This window comes from Rutilus rutilus (genome assembly GCF_951802725.1).
Source record: "Rutilus rutilus genome assembly, chromosome: 8".
In the NCBI taxonomy this organism is placed as follows: domain Eukaryota; kingdom Metazoa; phylum Chordata; class Actinopteri; order Cypriniformes; family Leuciscidae; genus Rutilus; species Rutilus rutilus.
In genome coordinates, this window is record NC_140222.1 from 4,203,533 (window position 1) to 4,229,331 (window position 25,799).

At 38.9% G+C, this 25,799-nt stretch overlaps 1 long non-coding RNA gene across 1 annotated transcript; it reads left to right on the forward strand.

Annotated features, from left to right (window-relative positions):
- The first annotated feature begins 19,705 nt into the window (after positions 1–19,705).
- LOC311295742 lies at positions 19,706–21,537 on the forward strand. The gene is made up of 3 exons (XR_014628372.1): positions 19,706–20,222; positions 20,318–20,432; positions 20,533–21,537. It is a non-coding gene; the product is annotated as an uncharacterized lncRNA (long non-coding RNA).
- Positions 21,538–25,799: the final 4,262 nt, after the last annotated feature.

A 25,799-nucleotide genomic window follows, 5' to 3' on the forward strand; every position in this document is an offset into this window, starting at 1 on the left:
AGTGCACCACACCGACCTCAGACTTGCAATCACCCATCACAACAAACTGCTTACGATCAGAGAGGTAGGACTTAAACCACTTTAATGCAGAATCAGAAACTCCAAAGATAGTCTCTAAGCGGGTGATTAAAACGGAGTGGTCAATAGTGTCAAAAGCGGCACTAAGATCAAGAAGAATCAGTATAGATAGACGGCCAGCATCAGAAGCCATTAACAAGTCATTAGTGACTCTAACTAGTGCTGTTTCAGTGCTGTGGAGTTTACGGAATCCAGACTGAAGTGGCTCAAAGAGATCATTAGAGGAAAGATGAGAAAGCAGTTGAGAAGCCACTGTTTGTTCTAAAATTTTGGCGAGGAATGGAAGATTAGAGATAGGACGAAAATTATTCAGATTATCAAAGTTCATGTTGTTAGTTTTTGGTACACCCTTACGAAAAAGAAGTTTATTCAAGTGTTCTATTAGTATACTTCTTTTAAACTAAAAATAAGAAAGTATACTTTCAGTCTACTTTTTATATACTTTTCAGAAATATACTTTATGTACTTCTCAGAAATATACTTCAAATTCCACTTAAGTGTACTTGACTTATACTGACAGAAAAGTCTAAGTATAATTGGCCTATACTTGTTGATCGAGATATACTTAAAAGTATAATTAAGTATTCTAAGTATTCTTGGCTTGTACTTGTGTTTACTATTTTGATTGAGTAGCTTATTAAATACTTTTTTAATATAACTTTATTACATACCGTCTTATAAACTAACATGTTCAGCTTTATATAGTAACAAACTTTCGGGTGGAATAGCTTATAGAGTAAATAAAATAAGCATGGAAAATAAGTTTATTCAAGTGTTCTATTAGTATACTTCTTTTCAACTAAAAAGAAGAAAGCATACTTTCAGTCTACATTTTATATACTTCTCAAAAATATACTTAATTACACTTAAGTGTACTTGACTTATACTGAGAGAAAAGTCCAAGTATATTTGGCCTATACTTGTACTCAGTCTTTTGATCGAGATATACTTAAAAGTTTAATTATTCAAAGTATACTTGGCTTGTAGTTGTGTTAACTCTTTTGATCGAGTAGCCTATTAAATATACTTTTTTTACATCGGTTTTCATATACAGTCTTATGAAACTTTGTTTGAAAATATTGATTAAAATGTTGATATAAAACAGATATGTTTCTAATTCTGCGTATCTGAATTTTTGTGTAGGCTAGTCCACTGGTAGTGTACATATTTACTTTAATTAAACTTTTCCCCGCCATTGACTGAATTTTCCAGCTATCCATGTTTTCACTGTTATACGATAGAGGGCGCTATGACACATCTTCTAGTACAGAATCTCTGGATCAAAACACAGGAGAAGAAGAAGCTGAAACGTGTGATAGAAGATTGCCCACTCAAATGTAAAATAATGTGATATCAAATATTAAACAGCTTGTAAATCAAAACTGCTTAATGTTTCCAAATGAAATGAAGCGTAGGCCTAACCCATGAAGAGAAAACGACTGTGAAGCTTTGGGGGTGTTGGACAGACTCGATCTACTCCATCTGTGTTTTGATCATCGTTCTGGATCTGATCAAGGCATAGTCTTTGACAAAAATGTGATTTTCTCAACTATTTTCTCAACATTTTAACAAAATGTTGCCTTTCTTTATGAAACTTACTGACATTCGAGTGTTGATAAAAAAGGATGCATGAAGCTAATAAAATGTTTTTAAAATTAAAGTAGAGTTAAAGGTATTTTTCAAGTATAAAAAATAACATTTGAACATAGTAGTATACTGTAGGCCTACTGCAACTGCAAAAATTGTATATAAATAGTAAACTATAAGTATAATGTTAAGTTCACTTAAAGGTGCAGTGTGTGATTTTTAGCGGCATCTAGTGGTGAGATTTGCGAATTGCAACCGGTCTATAATTCGCGGCCTTTCCTTGAAATTTCAAACTCGAATGAGAGGCTACGGTGGCCGACGTAGGAAGCCGCGTCTTTTTCTGCTGCTTCTCATTCAAGTTAGTGATGAAACGCGCTCTGTAGCGCTGTCTGTTCGCTGTCGGCTACGGTAGAAACATGACGTCACGATATGGCGACCTTCATAGAAGGGGTGGCCGCGGTTATGTACATATAAATGACTCATTCTAAGGTAATAAAAACATAACGGTTCATTAAGTAAGGTCTTTATACACCACTGAAAACATAGTTATGGATCTTATATTGCATTTCTGTCAATAGATCCTCAGAAATATCACACATTGCACCTTTAAAGAAAACTTGTAGAATAAAACTACTAAACTATTAGTTTACTGAGAGTACACTAAAAGAGTAAAAATAATATATAAATGGTAAACTATAAGTATGATGTTAAGTTCACTTAAAGAAAACTACTAGTTTAGTAGTTTTATACTGTACTACAAGTTTTCTTTTAATGTACTCTCAGTAAACTACTAGTTTAGTAGTTTTATTCTACAAGTTTTCTTTAAGTGAACTTAACATCATGCTTATAGTTTACCATTTATATATTATTTTTACTCTTTTAGTGTACTCTCGGTAAACTACTAGTTTAGTAGTTTTATACTACAAGTTTAATTTAAGTGAACTTAACATCATACTTATAGTTTACCATTTATATATTATTTTTACTCTTTTAGTGTACTCTCAGTAAACTTGTAGTATAAAACTACTAAACTAGTAGTTTACTGAGAGTACACTAAAAGAGTAAAAATAATATATAAATGGTAAACTATAAGCATGATGTTAAGTTCACTTAAAGAAAACTTGTAGTATAAAACTACTAAACTAGTAGTTTACAGAGAGTACATTAAAAGAAAACTTGTAGTATAAAACTACTAAACTAGTAGTTTACAGAGAGTACATTAAAAGAAAACTTGTAGTATAAAACTACTAAACTAGTAGTTTACTGAGAGTATACTTCAAAGTTGCTACAAGTATTAAAATAGTAAACTACTAGTATACTCATAAGTTCACTTGCAGTACAAATGAGAATCATAATTATGAACTAGTTGTGCACTTAAAGTTTACTACTGTTACACTTATAGTACACTTAAACATATACTTTTATATACTTCAAGTGGGCCAATTTAGTCCCAAGCGGTATTAAAATAGTACACTTACAAGTTTACTACTAGTACATATTGACATTAGTATACTTACTACATAAAGTATACTTAAAAATATACTTGAACATTACTCAAGTATACTTCATAAAATGAACTTGAAGTATACTTTTTTTTCGTAAGGGCAGGGGTGACAGCAGCAATTTTAAGTGCTGCTGGCACAACACCGATGCACAGAGAATTATTGATAATTCTCAAAACAACAGGAGAGAGGGAATCAAAGCATGATTTAAAAAGACAAGATGGTATGGGATCAACTCTGGAAGTTGAGGCTTTCAGTTTTGAAACCATATTACATAGAGACTGGGGGTCATGAATTGCAAAATTAGAGAGAGAGATACCAGAAAATGCAGAAATATTTAAGGAGGAAGCAGCAATAGTATGAGAGGTAACAATGTGGTTACGTATATTATCAATTTTGGTGCTAAAAAACTCCAAAAACATATTACAAAGGTGAGTTGAAGCAGGAACATTAGAGAGGCTGTGATTTTTAAGCAGCTTGTTGATTGAGTGAAACAGTTGTTTAGGGTTTCTCTGATTGCTGACAATTATCTGAGAAAAATAAACAGATCTAGCTGACACAATGTCAGCCTTATACTCAAGTAAGCTGTCTTTCCAGGCCTGGTGATGAACAGTTAAACCTGATATGCGCCATCTACGCTCCATCTTGCGACACAAAGCCTTCATAGCACGCAGATCATCATTGTACCAAGGAGCGGAGCGTGCAAAAGAAACAGATCGTGATTTCAAGGGAGCCAGCGTGTCAAGGCCAGACAACAGCACAGAATTCATAATACATAAACGTTATCATCCAGATCATCAGATAGAGAATCACAACTTAAAAAAGTGTCAATTAAATCTGAAAAGTCAGTGGGCTCAATCGATCTCCAATTGCGATAATTAATGATGCGAGAAGAGGAAGTGTTCATGACAGGTAATTCCATAGTAAAGAAGACAGCCCGGTGATCAGACAGACCCAAATCAGAGGTTGACAATTGAGACACAAATGAACCATTAGTAATCACAAGGTCTAAGGTGTGGCCTTTGTCATGCGTAGGACAGTCCACGAGTTGGTCTAATTCAAAGCACTCCAATATGGACAAAAAGTCTTTTGTTATTGCATTGTCTTTTATATCCATATGGATGTTGAAATCCCCCAGGAGAAGAATTCTTTCAAATCTGAGGCAGAGAAAAGACAACATATCTGATAATTCAGACAGAAAGTCTTTATTTGTCTTAGGAGGCCTGTAGACTGTAGCCACTGCAGTAGAGAGGGGCGCAGAAACACTCAGAACAATACATTCAAATGAGTCAGATTTGGGAACAGCCACGGGACACATGTTGAACTGATGACTATGCAACACAATGATACCCCCACCTCTACCAGAAGAACGCGGGAGATCAAATAATCCATAGCCAGCAGGAGTCAGTTCATTAAAAAGAAGACCGTCAGATTCTTTGTGCCATGTTTCAGTTAAACAGATAAGGTCCAACTTTTGCTCTAAAATAATGTCAGATAAAATAACGGCTTTATTGTTGACAGATCGCGCGTTAAACAGTGCTGATTTCAGCAGACGCGGGGGAGTAGATGAATCCGATGCAACCTCCACACGCCTGAGTGCTGATAAGTTATTAAAATTAACCCCTGGAGGTCTAAACAGCAGTCTATGGGGTTTGCGCAGAAATCTCGGATAAGCGACAGGTTTAGATGTTGAACATAAAAAACTACGCCTTGAAGAGCGATGTAAGTAACGCTTAGGTCGCAGTATTCCAACATGACTGCAGAGAGCACGTATGTCCTTCGCCGTATCTAAATGTCCGTTCAGGTTCAACAACTGGCGTGCAGTGTACCTGAGAGCCATTTGGGGAAAGTCCACACCAACAGCAGCCTCACAGCGGTGTAAGCAGTGTACGTCCTGGGCCAGGCAACAGAAGAGTAAATTCCAGTAAACAGCACTCAGAGATAGAAGCAGTAGTCCAGCATGCGAAGCGTGATTCCACATCACGGTAGAATAACCAAGACAGATAGTCTTCACTGGCTTCACTGGCTCATAGCCAAATAAACTACTAAGAATAAATTAAATAAAAATAAACGGGAGAGAGGAGCGGCAGCCAAAAGCGCCAGCGTGCCCTTTCAAACCGGAAGTGACGACCGGAAGACCTTGCATTTTCCAACATGACAATGCCAGACCACATACTGCATCAATTACAATATCATGGCTGAGTAGAAGAAGGATCCGGGTACTGAAATGGCCAGCCTGCAGTCCAGATCTTTCACCCATAGAAACATTTGGTGCATCATAAAGAGGAAGATTCAACAAAGAAGACCTAAGACAGTTGAGCAACTAGAAGCCTGTATTAGACAAGAATGGGACAACATTCCTATTCCTAAACTTGAGCAACTTGTCTCCTCAGTCCCCAGACGTTTGCAGACTGTTATAAAAAGAAGAGGGGATGCCACACAGTGGTAAACATGGCCTTGTCCCAACTCTTTTGAGATGTGTTGATGCCATGAAATTTAAAATCAACTTATTTTTCCCTTAAAATTATACATTTTCTCAGTTTAAACATTTGATATTTCATCTATGTTGTATTTTGAATAAAATATGTGGCTTTAGCTGCAGTGTATTTCTATATTGCTCCAGTGCCAACTTCAATTTTATTTTCATGAAGATGTGTCATAAAAAAACATTTCTAATAACTTTACAAAACTTTGAAGCTATTTCTAAATATTTGTTTTCATTTTGACAATAATTAATTCTACATTTACAATAAACTGCCATCTGTCAGCTTTCAAATGAGATCATACTTGTGCTTTTAGTACAAAGGTTTCATGAACTGTATCTGTTTCAGTTTGGGTATGCCATTTCTGGGGATTTTTCAAAAGTGGGGTTGCAGTTTAACAGGTTAAAGGAACACTCCACCGTTTTTTTAAATAGGGCTTATTCACTTTCTTTCCTACATTTAGATAGGTGGGCAAATGCATTTTTGTCTCAGTGCATGCATTGTTTTAGTTTGACAGGGTCGGCGCTAGCTTAGCTTAGCATAATGAATGGAATCCTTTGTTGCCAGCTAGCATGTCCTGAGTAAAAGTGATAAAAAAATATAAAAAAACACGTAATTACTTCTTGTGGCCTGCGTATTCACAACGAGTACAAATAGCGATGCAGATTAACACTAGGCGATTTCCTAGGCAGTTTCATAACGCTGTTTATTTCAATAATCTGGATTTAAAAATGTTTCATATAAAATATGATAAACAGAAACAAAATAAGTGAAACTCAATTGTTGCTTTTATTTGTATCTTGCAAATCTGTAAATTAAAATTTTTTATAAGTTTTATTCTTTCATCTTTATTCTGTATATACATTTGGTGTCTGTTAATTGTTATACTCATAATATTTTATAAAATGCTTTGCCAATATGTTAATGAGAGGTAAGATAAATGTAGAAATAAAGTATGTGGTTGACACTTTTCCATTAATTTACTTAAAAGTTACTTCTCTAGATAGATAGATATGTGACCATAAATAATTAAAATGTGTGAATTAGAATAAAAACAAACTCAGTAAGTGATTTCTTCTTGATTTTGTCAGATCTGCTCCTCCTCCAGTGAAGCTCCTCCTCCTTCAGGTAAGCCCCTCCTCCTTCAGTGAAGCTCCTCCCACTGCAATTCACCAATAAATGCTGGAATATTCCCATCAGCTACAAGTGAAGACGAGCATCAAACCATCAGGAAGAGCTGAAATCTGCAAAGACAGAGTTTATTGAAGGACAGTGAGAACATGAGAGATCCAGAACACTGCAGAATGAAACACACTGAAGAACAAAGAGGTTGGTGTTTATTCCTGATTCTTCATTAGTGAGGCTGAAGAACATTAAGGTTATAAAGCAGTTCATCAGATTTAGCTCTGTTATAGTAGGACAAATCTAGTTGTGAATTAGAATTAAAGCAGCAAATAATATGAACCGGGTGCAATTATTTATTTTTTTAAGGATGTTTGTTATCTGTGAGTCAATATTAGTATTATCTGAGCATTGGCAAATTTGTTTCTGTTTATTTTACATCTGGTTCACAATTACTGCAACCATGTTACCAAAAGTATGGATATGTCTTAATACAGTTTTTGCTCATTCCAAAATATTGTTATTATCTTGCTAAAACACCAACATTTAAAAACAATGATCAAATAAATAGACTTTGCTACACGTGGTTTAGTTTGTGTAAAAACAGGAAGTGTTAAAATTATAGCATTATTGCGTATTTTTAAAATGTTAATATTTTAGGTAGTTGCATAGTTTATCAAATATTTAATAGTTCTCACTACAAAAATGTGATTTATTCAGAGCTCCTAAAGGGACATGGTGATGGAAAAACTATATTTCATTGTGTTTGCGTTCTTTAGGGTTGCAAATGAACAAAGACGTTTGCTTTCCTGCTCCAACCCCCTCTTTCTTACCACAAGGGCCATTAGTGATCCGTAAAGAAGTGCTGATAGTGATAAAGGTCTGTCGGCCAAGATGTGTGTGTACATCTGAGGTTTGCTAAATGTCACACCTTCAGTACGATGTGGGAAAGCTGTAATCTGCTGATTGGTCAGTTTAAATGTCTCACATTTGGTTTCAATCACATGTTCAAAAGGATTAAAGAAGATTGTGAGGCTTTGTCTACAGCTGGTGTTAAGATGCGTTTTGGTCAGTTGGATCACAAGTATACAAGGGCCCAATCCGGGCCTATACCGTACGGTTCGGGATGGATACATGTACCGTTGCTCCCCTAAAATATAGTCACAAACTTGCAATGCTCTCCCACATATCTTTTACTATATTTACTGTCCGTGGTTGGTAGCGATGGGTGGTAATAGATGAGAAATATACAGTTTTACACCAGCATGCTGATAATGTTTCTTTATTCGACAATCCTAAAGCCTGAACCACTGCCTGAGGACGCCCTTACATCTCCCTCGCAAAAGCGTTTGCATTCCCACGTGTAATTTTGCTTTTGCTCACAAATATCTCTAATGTTTTTGCGAGTATCAAAAAGTGTCTTGCGGGAACACAAAAGCATTGAAATATTATTCTTTCTCCCATCATAATATCCAATTATTAGGGGCTCTATAGATCTGTGACTCTAATGAATAAATAAAAAATAATGTCTAGTACATTAATGCACTCCTTTCATGGAAAATTCCAGGGACATAATGGATCAAAATCATCATAATCTTGTATAACAGATGTTTGAACAAGAGCATTTTTTTGATTTACTGAGCACTTTTTTAACTTTAATTTCAGGCCCGATGGATGAGAATGAAGAAGTGAATGAAGTGGAGAAACATCAAAGAAGATCTCAGAAATCTTTCACTTGCACTCAGTGTGGAAAGAGTTTCACATACAAACAGAGTCTCAAGGTTCACATGAGGATCCACACTGGAGAGAAACCGTTCACATGCACTCAGTGTGGAAAGAGTTTTACACAACAGGGACACCTTCAGAAACACATGAACATCCACACTGGAGAGAAACTGCATGAATGTGATCAATGTGGTAAAACATTTTTGTGGGCTTCAAACCTGAAGAGACACATGACAGTTCATTCACAGGAGAAACCACATTCATGTTCTTTGTGTGGAAAGAGTTTTTCACGTCTGCAGGATTTACAAGGACATCAGAAAATACACACTGGTGTAAGAAATCACATGTGCTTTGAGTGTGGAAAGACTTTTATCACAGTTTCAGATTTGAAAAAGCACCAGAGAATTCACACTGGAGAGAAACCTTACAAGTGTTCACACTGCGACAAGAGATTCAGTGAGTCAGGAACCCTGAAAAAACACGAGAGGATCCACACTGGAGAGAAACCGTATCACTGCACTGCATGTGGGAAGAGCTTCACTCGTTCATCTGCTCTACACAGTCACACAAAAACTCACATTAAGTAGCTTATCTTCAGTTCCAGCACTTTCGAGTGCGATGCCACCTCTCTTTCCTATTAGTTTGTCTTAACCAGCCTCAACCACGGCTGTAGCCAGTTATGAAGTCACAGAGGTCCAGACTTCAGTATATTTCCGAGGTGTATATAATAAAGGATGTGAAACAGTTGCCTAATATAGTATTAACTCTACTTTAGTGCTGCAAGGATATTGCACAGCTCCAAGATCTTCTCGTCTGAGCTCTGCGGTCTGTCGCCGCTCATCAACATCAGAATATTGAGATGACCAATCAAATTAAAGTAGACAGGCTTTATGTTCACAGAAGCTGCTGAGCGCATATTCCAGCGCTTCAGTTAACGGTCATGAAGTGTGAGATCAAATATAGCTAAACTAAACATTTCATATTTGACAGCTATTTTAGGATAGAAATGTTAAACAACAGACAAAATAATCAGGAAAACTGATGTATATGAATATCAGTTGAGCCTATGTTTACTTTCTTCACTGACACAGACAAAAATAAAAAAAATATCAGAGAAAGCTCAGCCTTAGGAGAGGAAGAGACAGACCATAGTAGAGAGAATGAGAGAAAAAGAAAGAGTGATGGAGATTTTAGCCTTCATATGTCTTGAAATCCACATATGTATTTTTCTCAGGGGAGCATGACCCCGAACCCCCTGAACTACCTCATATCTGGGACACCGGCGATTCTAGAACTCTACAGCCCTGGCCACAACCATCGACAGTATAAAAGAAACATTGTCAACATTTGTCACATTAAATAGTTTATATTTAACTGTGAGATTCACATCAACTCAAAGATAAAGTTCCTTCCCAAAGAGCAATATCGCATATATCATTTTGCTTTATATAATCTATATGTTTAAAAGTACAAGTGTTTTTTATTTTTTTACTAACTGTTCTTGCTCAGGAAGCTGAAGAAGAGGCTGATTGAGATGCAGATCTTTTGGACTATACAGATTTTATACATTCTAAAGCCGTGATTCTTTTCCTAGACTTTTATAAAGCTTTTGACAATTACCCCTGAGCATGAATTTATTTTGCAGACTCTCAAGTTATTTGGTTTTGGTGACATTTTTGTTAATATTATTGAATTTTTTTATAAAGATATTAGCAGCTCTGTCTTAATTAGCTTTAATACTTCTAAGAGATTTTTCATTACCCGCGGTGTCAGACAGGGCTGTCCAATTTCCCCCTTTTTGTTTATTTTAGTTACAGAACTTTTATCATTAAGTATTATCCATGAACAAAGCTTGTACAAAGGTATATCCATCTTTGATAGAGAAATTAAAATCTCCCAGTTGGCTGATGACACAACTCTCTTTTTAAAAGATAAGAGTCAATTAACCAAGGCTATAACTGTAATTGAGCAGTTTTCATGTGCTTCTGGATTGAAACTGAATATGTCCAAGTGTGAGATAATGACGCTCTATAAAAGTGACGATTCTTCAATCAATGGTATCTCTGTAAAAGACACCGTAAAGGTATCTTGGTATTTATTTAACAAAAAATGTAGCAGCTCGACAACAGCTACATTTTTCTGGACGGGTCAAGAAAACCAAAAACATCTTTAATCTTTGGCTCCAAAGAGACCTTTCCCTTTATGGGAGGGTTCTTTTGTCCAAAGCAGAAGGAATATCTCGTTTTGTATATCCTTCTCTTTCTCTTTTTGTCAATGACTCTACTGCTGAAGAAATTAACAACATTTTTCTAGACTTCATATGGAAAAACAAACCTCACAAGCTCAAAAAAACAGTCCTTTCAAATTGTCAAAAAAAAGGGTGGACTTGAAGTGTTAGATTTTAGTGATACAGTGAACACCTTTCGGATAAATTGGATCAAAAAATGCTTAACAAATTCTAATTCTATATGTTTTTTTTTTTATACCGAATCATATCTTTGCCAACATTGGTGGCCTCCCCTTTATATTGAAATGTAACTACTTGCCGAACAGATTGCCAGTTGCACTTTCTAAATTTCATCAGCAGGCCCTTCTTGCTTGGAAGTTATGCTACACCCACAATTTTTCACCTCATAAAACCTTCCTATGGAACAACTCTAATATAAGGATTGGGAATAAATCTGTTTTTCTCTCTACATGGTTTAACAGGAATATAATTGGAATTCTCTCAATTTTTGATAAATCTGGTAATTTTTTATCTTATAAAGAATTTATGTCTGTTCATAATTTCCCTTTACCATTTAAAGAATATAATGCAGTGCTTAAAGCAATTCCTTCCGGTCTAAGTCAACTTGAACTTATAGACTGGAAGGAAGCCTGGTTGTTACCTCATAAGTACTGTATTTCAAATAAGACTAAGGAAGTTCATTTTAAGATCTTACATATACCCAGTGAATGATACTGTTGCAAAATATATGGATGTTGACAGTTCTTGCTCATTCTGTGGGAATAAGGATGAAACTAAAAACTTCTGGAATAGGTTATATCTTCATATTGGCAAGCACCCTGATTATTCCAAATCCTTTAAATTAAAGGATATAATCTGTTACTATAAAGAAGATGAAGCTAGTACTTCAATTCATTACATTGTAAAAAAAAAAAAAAATTGTTTGGAAATTTTTTTATTCACAAGCAAAAATTCTCTAAATCTCAGCCTACTTTTCCGGATTTCTTAAATTGAAATTGATACATTTCTGAAGTCTCTAAGGTTGATTAAAACCAAGAAAAGTGACAGATTCTTGAAATATTATAATGATATTTTTGACAATACCACTGATGCATAATGTTTGCTCTGTGTCTTTTATTTTATTTGTATTGATTTATATATATATATATGTGTGTGTGTGTGTGTGTGTGTGTGTGTGTGTGTGTGTGTGTGTGTGTGTGTGAAGCTTTACATATACTTGATATAATTTAATTCCTGTAGAAGTTCTATTTGTTATATACTTTGTATCTGCTTGTTATCTGATACATATATAAAAAAAAAAAAAAAATACAATTTCGTCTCGCGGTGATGACCTCACCACTTTCACCGTTGCGCGTCTCCTGAGTCTTTTGAGGTAAACAGTTCACACGTTAAATCTCGTAACTGCACTATAAAGTTTACGCAACATATTACGGGGTCTTTTCAGAAAGGTTTTCATCGTTTCTTTTCACATACAAAACGGTAAGATGTTAGCGAACTACTTTGTTGTTATGAAGTTATTAGGGAATCGGATTCATGTGGACAAATTACAAGGGTTGATAATGTCATCAGCGGCTGTCTTTATATTTACATTTATATTACTGTTGTTATATTTTACTGTATCATTCTTGTACTCTACATTCTTGTTGAATGAGTATTGATAGTCTATGGCTCATCACTATTATCAGAGCAGCTGAAAAGCCTCTTTATTTCATGTCAATAGATCCTGTTTTCTCCTCATTCATTATGCTGATGTCTTCAGATCTGTAAATTCACACATTAAGCTCATTTTATTGTCAACAGATTTGAGGAAACGACACGATCAGCTATTGTGACATCTACAAGATATAGGTAAGTTTTATAATGGCTTTTATTTCAATAATCTGTGAAAAACCATGTTTCATATGCAACACAATAAACAAAAACAAGTTGAGTTTAACTGTATTGGTGCGCCATTTCTTTCTTGCAAATCTGTAAATATATTTTTATGTTTTAATCTTTTTTTTTTTATTCTTAATTTTTTTTATAATGTGACCATAAATACTTAAAGGGACAATGTGTTACTTTTTAGGTATTTTATTATCTAAAATGAATATTTTTATTCATAAATATGTCCTCAATGGTGTACAAATACCTCTGCTAATTATCTGACTTATCCTTGTAAACGAAGAATTTATTATCTTTATATACATGGGACGGGTAGGTCCACGGCAGGGGGTCAATCCAGCGCTCGAATTCCGTACCACCCCCGGGAGCCGCCATTGGCTAACAAGCCTGTCAGACAGGCTGCTCACGTCACATCCACGTCGTCAAGCTCAGTTTGAGTCCGCGCAGTACGCTCAGCCATCAGGAAGTGAGTGCTTCTAATTTGCTTCACTTTTCTCCGTTGAAACCTATGGGGTCGCTGTGTCCAGTTTATATACTGTCTATGGTCCACGGAGGCTTCCATGTAGTTCCGCCATCTTGAAAAACTATTATAGCAGAGAGGGACAAAAAGTACTAGGCCAACACGTTTCCACAACGCATTTTCGTTCAGAGCCAGCGTCACGTGACAAATAGACCGTAAAAGGAAACGTGACCGGAGATTACAAAAACAAGGGTTAATGTCGGGATAGCTTTTTCCAGGTGCAAAGAGCTAATGCAGGAGAAAGCTTTCAAAAGAGCCGCTGAAGTTGACTGCTTTCTTCTCTACAGGCAAGTCAATGTTACATTCTTAATTACAAGCTTATTTTCATTGCTTGTTTGTAAAATTCATTCTGTAACATTCGTTTGTTCGTTGTGTCAAGCTGCAGTTTGTTTGAAATAACAAACCTGTTCACCCGAAGGAAAACTCGAAGTGCTATTAGAACATCCTATCATAGCTTTTTGGTACATAACGGCTACCGTAGATGCAACACGCATTTGAAAAAGCGAGGCGCTGGAGAGCACAATTTTTTTTTAATGCAAAATACAATATCACCACTAGATGGGAGAAATGTCCCTTTAAAGTGGGTGGGCTATTTTTTTTTACTCAATAAGTGATTTCTTCTTGATTTTGTCAGATCTGCTCCTCCTCCTCCTTCAGGTAAGCCCCTCCTCCTTCTGTGAAGCTCCTCCCACTGCAATTCACCAATAAATGCTGGAATATTCCCATCAGCTACAAGTGAAGACGAGCATCAAACCATCAGGAAGAGCTGAAATCTGCAAAGACAGAGTTTATTGAAGGACAGTGAGAACATGAGAGATCCAGAACACTGCAGAATGAAACACACTGAAGAACAAAGAGGTTGGTGTTTATTCCTGATTCTTCATTAGTGAGGCTGAAGAACATTAAGGTTATAAAGCAGTTCATCAGATTTAGCTCTGTTATAGTAGGACAAATCTAGTTGTGAATTATAATTAAAGCAGCAAATAATAAGAACCGGGTGCAGTTTTATTTTAAACAAGGATGTTTGTTATCTTTAAGTCAATATTAGTATTATCTGAGCATTTTACATCTGGTTCACAATTACTGCAACCATGTTACCAAAATTATGGATATGTCTTAATACAGTTTTTGCTCATTCCAAAATATTGTTATTATCTTGCTAAAACACCAACATTTAAAAACAATTATCAAATAAATAGACTTTGCTACACATGGTTTAGTTTGTGTAAAAACAGGGAGTGTTAAAATTATAGCATTATTGCGTATTTTAAAAATGGTAATATTTTCGGTAGTTGCATAGTTTATCAAATATTTAATAGTTCTCACTTCAAAAATGTGATTTACTCAGAGCCCCTAAAGGGACATGGTGATGGAAAACCTGTATTTCATTGTGTTTGCGTTCTTTAGGGTTGCAAATGAACAAAGACGTTTGCTTTCCTGCTCCAACCCCCTCTTTCTTACCACAAGGGCCATTAGTGATCCGTAAAGAAGTGCTGATAGTGATAAAGGTCTGTCGGCCAAGATGTGTGTGTACATCTGAGGTTTGCTAAATGTCACACCTTCAGTACGATGTGGGAAAGCTGTAATCTGCTGATTGGTCAGTTTAAATGTCTCACATTTGGTTTCAATCACATGTTCAAAAGGATTAAAGAAGATTGTGAGGCTTTGTCTACAGCTGGTGTTAAGATGCGTTTTGGTCAGTTGGATCACAAGTATACAAGGGCCCAATCCCGTTTACACCTGGTGCTTCAAATCCATCTCTATTGTCCACTTTTGTTCTGTTTCTTTGAGGGGACGGTCTATGGGCAGGTAAATGTACGAGCTTTCAATATAATGGGTGAAATAAGCTCATGCAATTTGCATGTGAGCATGACCAGAGATGGACAGAAAAATAGACGCAGAGTTTTGTTTCTGCTCTTAAAGCTGCAAGTCCACGTCAAACACAGAGTTTTCCTTCTTCAAACCAAACTTGGGTCTTCAGCCAACAAAGTTTAAATGCCGTCTGGCTACAGCGCTTCCCATAATGTTTACGCATTTGTGTCTGTTTGAACACACTCGCCCACATGAGCGTCTACCTCTGGAAGTGGTCAAAAGTGGACAAGCTCAAATTGTTTTAGACCCTGTTTACACCAGTGTTTAGCACGTCCACTTGTGGTCGATTTTTTTTTGTACAACATAATTTTTCTTTTATTGATTTACTGAGCTTTTTTTTTACTTTAATTTCAGGCCCGATGGATGAGAATGAAGAAGTGAATGAAGTGGAGAAACATCAAAGAAGATCTCAGAAATCTTTCACTTGCACTCAGTGTGGAAAGAGTTTTAGACGTCAAGGACACCTTCAGAGACACATGCTCATCCACACTGGAGAGAAACTGCATGAATGTGATCAATGTGGCAAAACATTTTTGAGGGCTTCAAACCTGAAGAGCCACATGTCAGTTCATTCACAGGAGAAACCACATTCATGTTCTTTGTGTGGAAAGAGTTTTTCACGTCCGCAGAATTTAAAAGCACATCAGAAAATACACACTGGTGTAAGAAATCATATGTGCTTTGAGTGTGAGAAGACTTTTACTACAGCTGAAGATTTGAAACGGCACCAGAGAATTCACACTGGAGAGAAACCTTACAAGTGTTCACACTGCGACAAGACATTCAATCATTCAGGAACCCTGAAAACACACGAGAGGATCCACACTGGAGAGAAACCGTATCACTGCACTGCATGTGGGAAGAGCTTCAGCCAATCATCTGCTCTACACAGACATACAAAAACTCACATTAAGTAGCTTATCTTCAGTTCCAGCACTTTCGAGTGTGATGCCGCCTCTCTTTCCTATTAGTTTGTCTAACCAGCCTCAACCACGGCTGTAGCCAGTTATGAAGTCACAGAGGTCCAGACTTCAGTATATTTCCGAGGTGTATATAATAAAGGATGTGAAACAATTGCCTAAAATAGTATTAACTCTACTTTAGTGCTGCAAGGATATTGCACAGCTCCAAGATCTTCTCGTCTGAGCTCTGCGGTCTGTCGCCGCTCATCAACATCAGAATATTGAGATGACCAATCAAATTAAAGTAGACAGGCTTAATGTTCACAGAAGCTGCTGAGCGCATGTTCTAGCGCTTCAGTTAACGGTCATGAAGTGTGAGATCAAATATAGCTAAACTAAACATTCATATTTGACAGCTGTTTTAGGATAGAAATGTTAAACAACTGACAAAAATAATCAGAAAAACTGATGTACTGTAAAACTTCAAATAATAGCCGAGTTCCAAATAGACGCCTGTCTCTTTTACACGCCTGGTGTGGATACAGGTTTGGATAAATAAAGGCCGGTCTCTAATAGAGGCCCGGTCTGTTTTTTAGTTTCGGGTTGTATTTAATCTTCTAAAACCCGTCAGATCGTTGGTTTAAGCCAGTTCTATGGTGCAGATTGCGCACGCAAGAGAGCCCTGCGCATCTGGGCGGGAGCTGTAAGCGCAAGCAAGGCAGGCAGAGAGAGTTAGCGCCGCGTCGCGTCTATGACAACTCGAGGTACACCGGACTAGAAGCGCCGCGTCGCGTCCATGACAACTCGAGGTATCACACACCGGACGAGAAGCGCCGCGTCGTGTCCATGACAACTCGAGGTATCGCACCGGACGAGAAGCGCCGCGTCGTGTCCATGACAACCCGAGGTATCGCACCGGACGAGAAGCGCCGCGTCGCGTCCATGACAACTCGAGGTATCACACACCGGACGAGAAGCGCCGCGTCGTGTCCATGACAACCCGAGGTATCGCACCGGACGAGAAGCGCCGCGTCGTGTCCATGACAACTCGAGGTATCGCACACCGGACGAGAAGCGCTGTGCCGCGCCTCGTCTATGACTATTCGAGGTATCGCACCGGACGAGAAGCGCCGCGTCGTGTCCATGACAACCCGAGGTATCGCACACAAGCGCCGCGTCGCATTCATGACCACTCGAGGTATCGCACACCGGACGCGCACTTTGTCATTTTATGGCCAGCAATATAGTTATGTTTAAGGACATTATGGAATTAAGATCATGTCTGTACTTGATTGTACTGTACAAATACAATCGTTGCTAAGTCTGCAGTCTGAATTCAATTTACCTCAGAGCGTCCGTTTACTGAATGATTTTAGAATATCACCTGAAAATCCGATAACATCAGCAGTTTCCATTCAACCAGCTGATTTCTGTAAATGAATGTAAAACTAAATGTATATTGCAGCACAGGGTGAAGTCTCAACACACACTAAATTAAAGGCCTGTCTCATATAGACGCCTGTCTCAAATACAAGCCGGTGCAGTTCGGCGATTTGGGAACATAAAAGCCCGGGCTATTATTTGAAGTTTTACGGTATATAAATATCAGTTGACCCTATGTTAACTTTCTTCACTGACAAAAGAATATCAGAGAAAGCTCAGCTTCAGGAGGGGAAGAGACAGACCACAGTAGGGAGACTGCGAGAAAAAGAAAGAGTGATGGAGATTTTAGCCTTCATATGTCTTGAAATGCACATATGTATTTTCTCAGGGGAGCATGACCCCGAACCCCCTGAACTACCTCATATCTGGGACACCGGCGATTCTAGAACTCTACAGCCCTGGCCACAACCATCGACAGTATAAAAGAAACATTGTCAACATTTGTCACATTAAATAGTTTATCTTTAAGAACAGCAGTTTTAATTGTGAGATTCACATCAACTCAAAGATGAAGTTTGAGTTCACTTTGAACACTTTCCCAAAGAGCAATATCGCATATATAATTTTGCTTAATATAATCTATATGTTTAAAAATACAAGTGGTTTTTTTTAAACATTTTTTACTAACTGTTCTTGCTCAGGAAGCTGAAGAAGAGGCTGATTGAGATGCTTTATTATCTTGTTAGTCAATAAAGAGAGAGATCTGTCTTATTTGCTTCCAGTTTTACTTTCTTTTTGTATTTTCTGCACCAAGTATTAAACATTTATTGTCCATTTTTATTGTCTGCTTCTTCTTCTTGCATCAAGAATAAATTAATTTTATAATTTTATTTTAGTTACATCTAAAAGTCATGCTGAGTAGAAATACATAATTATGTTTCTCTTGGTCCCTTCAAAATTGCGTTGGATTTTCTCCTTGAAAAGAGGTTTCTCTTTTCGTAAAGGTTAAGAGGCCCATCTATCACTGTTTTCCATGTTTGTAGAGTTAGTTTCAAGAGTAAATATATAGGCTTTAATCTGTGTGTTTACACAGCCATTTTTTTTTAAATGGCGGATGCTGGTGTTTCACGTGCGTTCGGCCAATCAGCGAAGACTAACGCCACGGATAGTTCCTATAGTGCTGGTTTAGACCGGCTTTGTTTACAACTGGTGTTAAGAAGCATTTTGGTCAATTGGATCACAAGTATACCAAGGGCCCATTCACGTTCACTCCTGGTGTTTTAATCTGTCTCTTTTGTCTACTTTCAACCACTTCTGTCCAGATGTCTTCGAGGGAGTGTCTCTGGGCCAGTTAATATATGGGATTTCTCAGTTCTTTTATCTATTGGATGAAATAAGCTCACACAATTTGTATGTGAATGCAACTGGAGAAAAACATACAGATCTGCTCTTAAAGCTGCAAGTCCACGTCAAACACAGAGTTCCCTTTCGTTCAGTCACAGCGAGTTACGTCAGTGAATGACGTGATGGGGGTATCGCTTAGAAACCTATCACCTTCGAGTTCTAGAAAAACGAGCAACTGGCAAGGGAAATGCCATGGGTCTGCGAAATTTGCGTAGCGCAACTCTGCCACTACGAGACAGTCGGCTCTCCAGTGTGTTGGTGCAACAACGCTTTCCAGTAAGACTTCCTAAAGGGGGACCAGAAGACTAAATCCTCCTCGCTCTCCTCTTATACCCTCTTGGGACCTCGCAGTGGTCTTATCAGCCCTGCAGAGAGCTCCCTTTGAGCCATTGCGATCAGTGGAGCTTAAGTTCCTGTCTATGAAGACAGCGCTCTTGGTCGCTTTGGCCTCCATCAAGAGGGTAGGGGACCTGCAGGCATTTTCGGTTGACAAAGCGTGCCTGGAATTCGGCCGGATAACTCTCACGTTATCTTGAGACCCCGGCCTGGATACATGCCTAAGGTTCCTACCACTCTATGGCGTTATTTTTTAGTCAAATGTCATGAGCGTGTAAGACATGCTCACGAGCACATTATGTTATTTCACACGCGCAAAAATGAACCTTCAGCTGGCATGATAAAAGTACTCGCGCACAAATTCAACAACCGAGAGGTGTACAAGTAGCTGCGAGCGAGCGCCTGGCATACTCTCATAGGTTAACTCTGCTTGTACACTGGAATCCTGCTCGCGCGCAGCGGGCTTCTGCTCGCGGAGTGCTGTTTTGCTCGCGCAGTGGATTTCTGCTCGCTCAGCTGATTTCTGCTCGCTCGAGTCTACATGACTTTTGACAATTTGGGGGCGGAAACCCAGGAGGGCACTGACCCTCTTATGATTGGTCACTTTCATCATGGAAAATCTTGGGAAATCCTAACCCCGCCCACCTTCTGACGCAGCGCGCGTCACTCAGCTCGCTCTGCTACTCCGGCTATCTCTGTATATTTTAGACAACGAAATATGTGATAAAACACCATACTAACTCTTTTCGTTTTCATTTAAAGAAATCTTAAACATGATAGCCACACAAATGTGGTTCAGGCAACGCGTATTGATTATATTCACTGCACATTGCCTATTTATAAAAAAAAATATATATATAAAACACAAACCTGCCTCTTTTCGTTTTAAATGTAGTGGGTCAGGTGGTGAGTTTGGGAAGTGTACCTTTAAGGTTTGCTGATTATTGGGATCAGGTGGCGTAAGTGACGTGTCCCTTTAAATGTGGGGAGATATGAACAGGAAAAACATGCGGTGTGAGTTGAAGGGTGAGTCTTATTGTGTATCAGTTGTGCAAACGGGAGGAGCTCGGTCTGACAGCTGCTTTTATGGTGTTCAGTAAATGGAACCAGCAGTGACTATCTTATAGAGACTTGCTTTCACAATAGCAAGTGATTGGACGCAGGTGTTGCAGCAATGTAAGTAACGCAAGTCTTGCTGGAAGTTCATGCCGGTTTGTTGTTGATATTTAATTCATTGAGCCGCTTAACACAGCTCTTTGTTTGTTTTGTAGCTCGGGCTGGTGTCTGCATTTATGGTGTCCAGTAAATGGTACCAGCAGTAGAGCACGTACAGAAACTTGCTGTCATCATAGTAAGGAGTGATCTTACACAGGTGTTGCGCTCAACGTAAGTGGCGCAAGTCTTTGTGGAAGTTCACGCCAGTTCGTTGCGTGATATTAAAGTCATTGAGCCGCTTACCACAGCTCATTGTTTGTTTGTTTTGTAGCTCGGTCTGGGGTCTGTGTTTATGGTGTCCAGTAAATGGTACCAGCAGTAAAGAGCTTACAGAACTAGCGTAGTGATCTTACGCAGGTGTTGCAGCAACGTAAGTAACGCTGACCTTTTTTTTAACTTTTAGATAAAATGTATAATTGTTAGTGCTGATTGTTTCCTGTTTTGTTAATATGTATGAATAGAAGCAACAATAGAGAGTGTGCACAGCTTTCAGTCATCCACATCGTTTAACCCTCTGATGGTTTATGGGGTCTTTTGGGACCCCAAATGACTTTAACTCAAATTAAAAAAAAATTTCCCTTTGTCCAAATGGTATGAAACCTTCTATGGCTCTCAACACTTTCTAGATCTACAAAAAAAAAATTAAATTGGAATGATATCTGTTTTTATGTTAGTGTCACGGTGTGACAAATGAGGGCGGAACTAAAGTTCGCCGCAATTGTGTCCCCTCCGGTACAATAATAAGGAAACACTACCCCCCCGTGTAAGTGTATATCTGTTGCCCTGCCAACCGGGATGAGGAAATTGACACCAGGTGTGAGCAATTAATTTGGAGCCATGACAAAGCCATGTGGGCATTGGGAAGGATATAAAAAGCCAGTGAAGAGAGACTGTAGTGTGGTTCTCTCCCGTGAGAAGTCGTTCTATTTGAGTGTTGCAGAGAGGAATTGCGGGGTGCAAAGGGAAGTGCTGCTGGAGGGGACTTGAGGAGTGTGGAAGAGTTGTGAAAACACACCGTTTGCCTGGAAGGGAGAGAGATAAGTAATCGACCATCGTATCTCGTACCTGCATGTTTCAACACTGAATTTGAGGTGGATTGGAGTGCTTTGATTGTGCTACCTAAACGTCACTGAGTGAATTATACTGATTCATGTTCGATCTCTTGCCCTCTTCCCCCGTGTTGGAACGGTGATGTGAATCCGTCTATGTTTGTGGAGGAAAACCCTGAAACATCTTTTCCCCAACATTGGAGCTCGTTGCTAGTGGCACGGAGACCCCTGGGTGAGTGCTGGCCTTATCTGCACTTATTGAAGTGGATTGCAGTGCTTAAATTGACGTTTCCCCCCTCACGTTGCATGTTTGGAGTGAAATTGCCGTGTGTGTGTGGAAGATTTATTTTCTCTTGCCATGCACTCCCCACGTGCCATGCTGGTCTACTGTCAGTAATTGGAGCTTAATAATTCGATCGGTCCCATCTGTTGAGGACTAGAAGGAATAGCATCTGTGAGTCAAACTAACCTCTCTGTTTTGAAGTAGTGATTCTGACTGTCTTAGAAGAAGCTCTGTCCAGCCTGTTGACTTAAGTTCGCTACTTGCCTGTCAACCCACCTGTATGGTGAGAAGGTTTGCCCCCTTGCAACACACGTGAGACTGCACACTCTATCTGCAATCGTGATTTTGTCTGTCTTAGCAGGAGCTCCGCTCAGCCTGTTGACTTTGAGTCTGCTGCAGCCCTAAGCCCACCTGTACGGTGTGAAGTTATCTGTCCCCTGCAACACACGTGAGAACTGTATACTGCTGTTGAAGTTGATTCTGTCTGTCCTAGAGAAGCTCACCTCAGCCTGCGACTGGAGTCTGCTACAACCCCAAGTCCATTCTGCATGGTGCGAAGTCATCTGTCCCCTGCAACACACGTGAGAATTGTATACTGCTGTTGAAGTTGATTCTGTCTGTTCTAGAGAAGCTCCACTCAGCCCGCGACTTGAACCTGCTACAACCCCAAGTCCATCTGCATGGTGTGAAGTTATCTGTCCCCTGCAACACACGTGAGAACTGTATACTGCTGTTGAAGTTGATTCTGTCTGTCCTAGAGAAGTTCACCTCAGCCTGCGACTTGAGTCTGCTACAACCCCAAGTCCATCTGTATGGTGTGAAGTTATCTGTCCCCTGCAACACACGTGAGAACTGTATACTGCTGTTGAAGTTGATTCTGTCTGTCCTAGAGAAGTTCACCTCAGCCTGCGACTTGAGTCTGCTACAACCCCAAGTCCATTCTGCATGGTGTGAAGTCATCTGTCCCCTGCAACACACGTGAGAATTGTATACTGTGGTGAAGTTGATTTTGTCTGTCTTAGAGCAGCCCTGCTCAGCTGCGACTTTGAGTCTGTTACAATCCCAAGTCCATCTGCATGGTGCGAAGTTAGCGGTCCCCCGCAACACACGTGAGAGTGGTATATTGCTGTTGAAGTTGATTCTGTCTGTCCAGGAGAAGCTCCGCTCGGCCTGCACTTTGAGTCTGCTATAGCCCCCGGCCCATCTGCATGGTGTGGAGCCACCTGTCCCCGGCAACACACGTGAGGCCTATATACTGCTGTTGAAGCTGGCTCTGTCTGTTCTAACTGTCTGCCCTAGAGAAGCTCCGTTCAGCCTGTTGACTCGAGTCTGCTGTAGCCCTAGAGTTCCAACTGTCTACTCACCTGTGGAAACTCACCTGTCTGTCGTCGGTCCCTGTGAACCCTGCATCAGTGTGGGAAGAGGAACAGCCCGACCGTCTACTCACCTGTGGAAACTCACCTGTCTGTCGTCGGTCCCTGTGAACCCTGCATCAGTGTGGGAAGAGGAACAGCCCGACCGTCTACTCACCTGTGGAAACTCACCTGTCTGTCGTCGGTCCCTGTGAACCCTGCATCAGTGTGGGAAGAGGAACAGCCCGACCGTCTACTCACCTGTGGAAACTCACCTGTCTGTCGTCGGTCCCTGTGAACCCTGCATCAGTGTGGGAAGAGGAACAGCCCGACCGTCTACTCACCTGTGGAAACTCACCTGTCTGTCGTCGGTCCCTGTGAACCCTGCATCAGTGTGGGAAGAGGAACAGCCCGACCGTCTACTCACCTGTGGAAACTCACCTGTCTGTCGTCGGTCCCTGTGAACCCTGCATCAGTGTGGGAAGAGGAACAGCCCGACCGTCTGCTCACCTGTGGAAACTCACCTGTCTGTCGTAGGTCCCTGCGGACCCCGCATCAGTGCGGGAAGAGGAACAGCCCCGACCGCATACACACCCGTGGAAATCCATCGATCCATCTCAGGCCATTGCGAACCTTGTATCGGCGTGGGAGTGGGCCCCGGAGACTGCTGCATTGCCTCGATTCCGGGGGAGAAGAGGAAAGGAAGATTTTAGCTTAGGTTATTCAAATTACTTTTAACTTTAATAAAAAGAACTGTGATTCCCTTGAATTCTGTTTCCGTCTCGTCTCTGACACGCTCCTCAGGGTGGTCCTGGTTCAGGGGTGGGCGCAGTCCGGCTTGGCCCATCCCGACCTGTGACATTAGCGTGACAAAAATTGTGACACTCGTGGTCTTTGGGGTCTCTGGAGACCCTGCAATCAAAATAGACAAAATTCATCATCAAAATCAGAAACAACGCAGAACACATCGACAGAAATGGCACAAATTAAGTGGCACACTTCCACCAATGCAAAAAACATCCACAATGCTAAATTATATTGCTCACAACACGTGTGTACACACACACACACACACACACACACATATAGAGGAATACATTTTTGAGACTATAAAAACTGTTCTCTTATCATTTGTAAAATAAAATCATCCAAATTGCAGTACCACCACAAAAATAAATTGGTGACACTGACACATTGAAAATGTGTACACACACACACACACACACACACACACACACACACACACACACACACACACACACATTTGTAAGGCTATAATTTGTCAAATAAAATCATCCAAAATGCAGAACCAACACAAATATAAAGTGGTGACACTGACACCGACAATGTATATACACACACACACACACACACACACACACACACACACACATTTGTAAGGCTATAATTTGTCAAATAAAATTATCCAAAATGCAGTACCACCACAAAAATAAATTGGTGACACTGACACATTGAAAATGTAAACACACACACACAGGAACATTTGTAAGGCTATAATTTGTCAAATAAAATCATCCAGAATGCAGAACCACTACAAATATAAAGTGGTGTGGTGACACTGGCACATCGACAATGTGTACTCACACACTCTCTCTCTCTCTTTATCTCTCAGACACACACACACACACACACACACACACACACACACACAATTGTGTGTGTGTCTAGAATCTAGAATTAGATTAAAAATAAATGATTGAAATAAATGATAAAATCTTAAGACTCCAACATTTCTCTTTGTAACATTTTGTTCAGGTTTGGTTCTAATCATAATGTAACATTATTGAAAAACTGGGTTTTTTTGGTACAAAAAAATGCTAAACTTTGACAAAAATATTTTATTTTTGTTATAATTGTGATTTTATAATATTTAGATATGAATCCAACTGAATCCAACTTGTGAAAAGATATATTTCAGGTAGTCTAATAGCAAATAGCATATACTGGAGCTCTATAGCCATATAGTGGTTAAAATTATTATTTTTATTTTAAAACTGCATTTTCCAAAAAATGGGCAAAAATGTTACATTAAACCATTTAAAATTATCCATGTTATACCCATGAATGAAAGTTAGAAATCTGGGTCTTTTATAAAGTGAATTTTACATCAAATGCTGTTTTTTTGTAAAAAGGCTATTTAAATATTTAAATATTTATTTATTTATCTATTTATAGAAATTTAAAAAATATCATAAATTCTCCAAAAACTGCACAAATGTTGAGTAAAAACATTAACAAACAGAATAAAATTACATTTGTAAAAAAAAAAAAACTATTATCTTGTTACAAAATTAAATGTTATTGTCAGGGGTCTCTAGAGACCCCAAAAACCTCAAGTGTAGACATAAATAAAGACCATCAGAGGGTTAATTAAATTGCTATGGGGCATACGACTTTGATGCAAAGAAAAATGTAAGTTTTATCCAGCTTTTTGCCTTAATTTTCTAATCAGTTATTTTAAATTGTTATAGCATCATAAACCATCTTTACTTGTGATTTATAGGAGGATTGCCCACGTTGGTCACTAGCCACTGTTTTTCCTGAGCTTAATCATTGTTTTATTTTATTTTTTTGTGTGTGCATGTGTGCGTCCTGAGGAGCGGCTACTACCAGTGATGACTTGGATCTAGTTGGGCTTAAGCCATTCTAACATTCGGCCTATGGGCATTGTGCAATATTCCACTTGGAAACAGTATCCATTTTGTAATGTAATGTTCACTAGTGAAGTGTGAAATGCTGTGTTGTGTGTGTCTGTATGGTAGTATTGGTTTGGAGTATTTCTTGCAGTGTTTGAGTGTTTTGGGAGCAGTACTTATTTAGTAGACTTTATGCA